The 6,000-nt window shown below is 41.4% G+C and overlaps 1 protein-coding gene across 8 annotated transcripts in view; it reads left to right on the top strand.

The window, feature by feature from the left end:
• Positions 1-6,000, top strand: part of dcp1b (decapping mRNA 1B) — a 108,593-nt gene that overhangs the window by 3,460 nt on the left and 99,133 nt on the right. The window lies entirely within an intron of this gene.

The raw sequence follows: 6,000 nt of genomic DNA, 5'->3' as shown, positions 1-6,000 counted from the left end.
CCCTCCTGATTTCCCTCTTAAGTATACTCGTATTGCCTTTATACTCTTCTAAGGATTCAATCGATCTATCCTGTCTATACCTTACATATGCTTCCTTCTTTTTCTTAACCAAAACCTCAATTTCTTTAGTCATCCAGCATTCCCTATACCTACCAGCCTTTCCTTTCACCCTAACAGGAATATACTTTCTCTGGATTCTCATTATCTCATTTCTGAAGGCTTCCCATTTTCCAGCCATCTGCCTCCAATCAGCCTCCAATTGCCTCCAATCTGCCTCCAATCTGCCTCGAATATCTGCCTCCAATCAGCTTTCGAAAGTTCTTGCTTAATATCGTCAAAATTGGCCTTTCTGTAATTTAGAACGTCAACTTTTAGATCTGGTCTATCCTTTTCCATCATTACTTTAAATCTAATAGAATTATGGTCGCTGGCCCCAAAGTGCTCCCCACTGACTCAGTGCTCAGTCACCTGTCCTGCCTTATTTCCCAAGAGTAGGTCAAGTTTTACACCATCTCTAGTAGGTACATCCACATACTGAAACAGAAAATTGTCTTGTACGCACTTAAAACATTTACTTTTGCAAAGGACTGTTTCAGTTAACAACCCTTAACTGAAAAAATATCCAGTCATTGATGCTTGAGCTGCTTGCGTTTAGTTTTGCTTGCGTTTTCTCATCTTCAGTACAGGTAAATCGAAAACACTCACCTCGTTGATGTAATGTTTTTGCAGGATCTTGGAATTATCTTCAGATAATTGATATTTGGATAATTGAGGCTCCTCTGTATAGTGGAGGGCATGAATGTTTATAGATTTGGTGTCAATCAAGTGGCTCCTTTTTTCTGGATGGTGAGAAGATCTTGAGTTGTTTGTGCTGCGCTCATCCAAACAAGTGGGAAGTATTCCATCGCACTCCTGACTTTTGCCGTGTTGATAGTGGTCACGCTTTGTGGAGATTGGAGTTGAGTTACTAGTTGCAGGATTCCTAGCTTCTGACCTGCTGTTGTAGCCGCAGTATTTATATGGATAGACCAGTTCAATTTCTGGTTAATGGTAACCGCAAGATGTTGATAGTGGGAGATTCAGTGATGGTAATGCCATTGAATGTCAGTTGTAACCATGGGATGTTTGCTTTTGCTCATTTTTAAGTCAATCAGGGTTTTTAAAACTGTTGGCTGAACTTCTGATAGTTAATTGTATTCTGACAGCATGTGCAAGTGATAGAACTAAATGTCTAAAACCAAACGTAGTCATATTATTTACTGTGTTGATGTGTAGGCTAGAGTACAATTTTGATTTTTTATTTTCAGACTATATTTATGCTGGGGTGTGATTGCCACTCTGTACAGTTTTAATTCCTTTAGGTGTGTGATTTATACATAAAGTCAAACAGTAATACAAAACAAATCTAGCATGCAGATCAGCATCTGTACCGCATCATTTTAAATTGATGGTGTTAAACCTCCCTCGAGTGCCAGCTTTGGGAGTTGGAAAATTTCTCACACTAGGGAAGTTTAAGACAGTTTGTAAGATCAGGTTGGAGTGCTAACTCAAGACTGGGGAAGTTACAGTCGGAATGATTGACAGTGTCAGTTCCAGGAATACAGTTTGTTGTTAAGAATGGTTTGGCAGGATCCAAGGTGGGAGCGAGACCCCTTGTTGTGGAGAAGCCCAAGGAAGACCAAGAAACTGAGGAATTAAAACAGAAATGTCCTGGTATTTTCTCAGACTTTGTAGTAACCAGATTCCACTATCACAAGTTCCTGCACGAAGCAAAAGCTAAAGAGAAAGATGGAGTTAAGGTTCAGTTAATGGACACCCTGTTTGATGTAATGATGCAGGAAAAACCGAACAGGTAGAGGGTGTTTAGTCCTGAAAGCCGAAGGGACTTGCAACAGAAAGACAACACGGTACCAGATATGTATGTGGATGCATACTCCGAAAAAGAGACAGAGTATTTCTGAGGGTTATTATCTGAAAGATAGAATTCTAAGATGGAAATGGAGACCAGGGCAGGTTAGTGCAGAGGAGGAATGGGCCGAAGGGCACCAGATTGTGTTGCCGGTAGAATAGAGACAGGAGGTGTTACAGGTTGCGTATGAACTACCTGTAGGAGGTCACCTAGGGGTACAAAAGACTCGCCCAAGGTACAAAAACATGTTTATTGGCCTGGAATGAACAAGGATGGTGGTTAACTTTTGTCATATGTGTCATACATGCCAAATGGTAGGTAAGGCTCAGGGGAATAAAACCAGCACCTTTGTTGCCAATTCCCACATTTTGAAGAACCTTTCACGTGGGTTATAAGTGATTTTGTAGGTCCCCTCCCAAGAACTGAAAGTGGGAACCAGTATTTGTTAACCATAATGGATGTGTTTACCAGATTTCTGGAGGTAATTCCATTTCGGGTTATCAAGGCATAGAAGGTGGTAGAGGAGTTAGTAGCTCTTTTCACGCCATGTGGGCTACCCAGAGAGATTCAGTCAGACCAAGGTTCAAATTTTACTGCTAGGCTGTTTAAGGGGGTTATGGATAGTGTAGGTATACAGCACTTTTAAATCCAGTTCATATCATCCTGAATCCCAGGGAGCTTAAGAAAGTTGGCATCAGACCTTGAAGACTATGTTGAGAGCATACTGTCAGGATTACCGAATGACTGGGATGAAGGTATCCCATTCGTATTGTTTGCCATGAGAGATGCCCCAGACAAATTTACTCAGTTCACTCCCTTCGACTTAATATTCAGGCATGAAGAGAGAGGCTCTTTGAAATTAATTAAAAAGAAATTGTCAGGACCAAAGTCTGAGATCTCATACTTTAGATAATGTATCGGAGCTGAGGGAGAGACAGTTCTTTTCCTCTTGACTTTTAACAGATTACAGCACATGGCAAATCTTCCCTGTGTGGCTGGTTTAAATTAGCAGAGGGGTTTACCCCATGTCGTAACAATGACCCCTAGAAATTATATTTCTAACCTCGGTGAAAGGACTCAGACTGTCCATTCTATCCATGCCTTTCATAAGTTTGTAAACTACTAACAGGCAAACCCCACAACCTCTGATGTTCAAGTGGAAACGAGCTGAATTTGTCCAATCTGTCCTCCTAGCTAATACCCTCCCAATCAAGCAACATCCTGGTAGTCTTTTCTGTACCCTCGCCAAGTCTCTACCTCCTCTGGTAGTGTGGCGACCAGAACTGAACAAAATATTGCAAATGTGGCCTAACTAAAGTTCTATACCACAGCAATATGACTTGTCAATTTTTATATTCTGTGCCCTGACCGATCACCTTATCCACTTTTGTTACTACTTTCAGGGAACTGTGGATCAGTATGCCTAAATCCCTTTGTTCTTTCTATCTTTTTTTATTTTTTTTAACTTTTTTTATGCAGCTTCCCGACTGAACAGAACGTCTGACACTCCTGATCTTTCTCTTTTGTTTTCATATTACCCTCACACTACCGCCTAACTGCGGTAGTGCTTATTTTTTCCCCGCACCGTCCTCTGTTCATGTCTGTGGGTTCTGCCATTTACTGTATAATCAGAGACAATTAAAGTAATTGAGATATTAAAGGTGGTAATGGCAAGTAGAACTAGTGTCATTGGCCTTAAATTGCAATGTCTGTATGTAATCTTGCCAAACAGCATATGAATAATGAAGAGAAGACTATCATAAATGGAATTTTGTTGGAGTTTGGAAGTGATATATCAGCATTGGCATAGAAACTATAGCTATAGATGCATTGTTTATGATCAGCTAATTCATAGAGCAAAGTGAGTGAGTTAGAGTTGAAAAGTGGAGTTGGAAGATTGTGAGATAATGAATAAAACCTGAGTGTATTACTAAGTCTGGAAATACTGGAGGGTGCCATTTATGTCAGCTGCCATTTGGACAAGTTGACTAGTTGGTAAAAATAGGTTCTGTTGCATTAGATATGGGTCTCAGTGAAAACTACCTTGGATGGGACAAAGAGAATTGAGTTTAAATTGAGCAACAGGTGACCAGTCCTCCTATAGGAATAGTGGGATAAGGGTTGGGTACATGTTAAAGGAGAAGAAAAAGAAGCAGTTAAAATAAAAAATAGTTGTTTGGTGTCTGCAGTGATTAAGTTTAAGTGTGGCCATGGTTGACAGTGGTACCAATAACATAGGTAAAAAGAGGAATAATGGTAGAGGAGGGGAAAGAGTATTGTAGTGTTATGCTAGCTAATCAATTTTATATTTAGAGGGGCGGCATGGTGGCTCAGTGGTTCACACTGCTGCCTTTCAGCACCAGGGCCCCAGGTTCGATTCCAGCCTCGGGCAACTGTCTGTGTGGAGGTTGCACATTCTCCCCGTGTCTGTGTGGGTTTTCTCCGGGTGCTCCGGTTTCCTCCCACAGTCCACAGATGTGCAGGTTAGGTGAATTGGCCATGCTAAATTACCTATGGTGTTTGGTGCATTAGCCAGAGGGAAATGGGTCTGGGTGGGTTACTCTTCGGAGGGTCGGCGTGGACTTGCTGGGCCGAAGGGCCTGTTCCACACTGTAGGGAATCTAATCAAGACCAGTAGGAAGACTTCATGAACCAGGAAGGAGATTAGTAAACAGTTAATATCTCTACTAAGGATAGAAATAGGAGCATAAAGCAGATTACTGTATGACTGCAGATGTGCACTGTGGGTGGCACAGTGGCTCAGTGGTTAGCACTGCTACCTCATACAGCCAGGAACTCTGGTTCCATTCCAGCCTCTGGTGACTGTCTGTGTGGAGTTTGCACATTCTCATAGTGTCTGCGTGGGTTTTCTCTGGATGCTCTGGTTTCCTTCCACAGTCCAAAGAACGCAGGTTAGGTGAATTGGCCATGCTAAATTGCTCACTGTGTTCAGGAATGTGTAGGTTAGGTGCATTAGTCGGGGTAAATATAGGGTAGGAGAAAGTGAGGACTGCAAATGCCGGAGATCAGACTCTAGAATATGGTGTTGGAAAAGCACCGCAGGTCAGGCAGCATCCAAGGAGCAGGAGAATTGACATTTAGGGCAAAAGCCCTTCCTCAGGATCAGGAAAGGATAAATGTAGAATCAGAGAATAGGGGAATAGGTCTGAGTGGCTTACTCTTTGGAGGTTCGGTGTGGACTTGTTGGGTCAAAGGGCCTGTTTACCCACTGTAGGGATTCCATCAAATAGATTGTGACTAGTTAGGGAAAGGTGAAACTGCGGATTAGATGAGCTGTACTTTGGTCCTAAAGTTATTGTCCTCCTGAAACAGTTTGTACTGCAGAGTGTTTTTAACTAATTTGCTGGGAAATTGGAACAAGGATGTAGCAAAAAGAAAAATAAGGTGCATAATTGGTTGGAGAAATAAATTGCACTGTAAAAATATTAAGGTATTGCATGGGGTCAGGCCAAGAGGAAATGCAATAAAATCTAATTCGGGTTTACATGATCACCATGAGTAGGCCATTTGGCTCCTTGATCCTGCTTGTATGAAAATTCATAGTATAATGAAAGTGGTTATGAGCTACAAGTGTAGGTTGTTTTGATGATGACAGATGCTTGGCTGAAAGAGGAAGGACTGCATACTAATTATGCCTGGTTACTTGGGACACAGGAAGGATGGGGAAAGACAAAAATGGAGTTGGTCACTGTGTTTACTTTGAAGGAAACGACAGTGTTAGAGAGAGATATCCTAAAAGAATCAAATACAGAATTTATTTAGAGATAAGAAACAATAAAGTTTTCATTACATTCACTGTTGCATTCGAGAGGTCACTAATTAGATGCAAAGATAGAGAAGCAAGTTTCCTGAGCTGTTAGAGGTGCAGGAATAATAGTGGTAACAGCAGTGCACTTCAGTTATCCTAATGTAAATGTTATTTACTGAATAACTTAGTCACATGAATTGGCCTTTTCTACCACTGTCAGAGCTCCAAGTTGTTGGTGACAAAATTGCAAGCTTCCACTATGTGCATCAAGCACAATAGTTAGAGATTTGCCTCAAAGGCAGCTTTTTGGGCATTTGCACTT

Source organism: Chiloscyllium plagiosum, chromosome 19, assembly GCF_004010195.1.
Source record: "Chiloscyllium plagiosum isolate BGI_BamShark_2017 chromosome 19, ASM401019v2, whole genome shotgun sequence".
In the NCBI taxonomy this organism is placed as follows: domain Eukaryota; kingdom Metazoa; phylum Chordata; class Chondrichthyes; order Orectolobiformes; family Hemiscylliidae; genus Chiloscyllium; species Chiloscyllium plagiosum.
The sequence above is the reverse complement of the archived record's forward strand: the minus strand, read 5'-3'. Positions and strand labels throughout refer to the sequence as shown.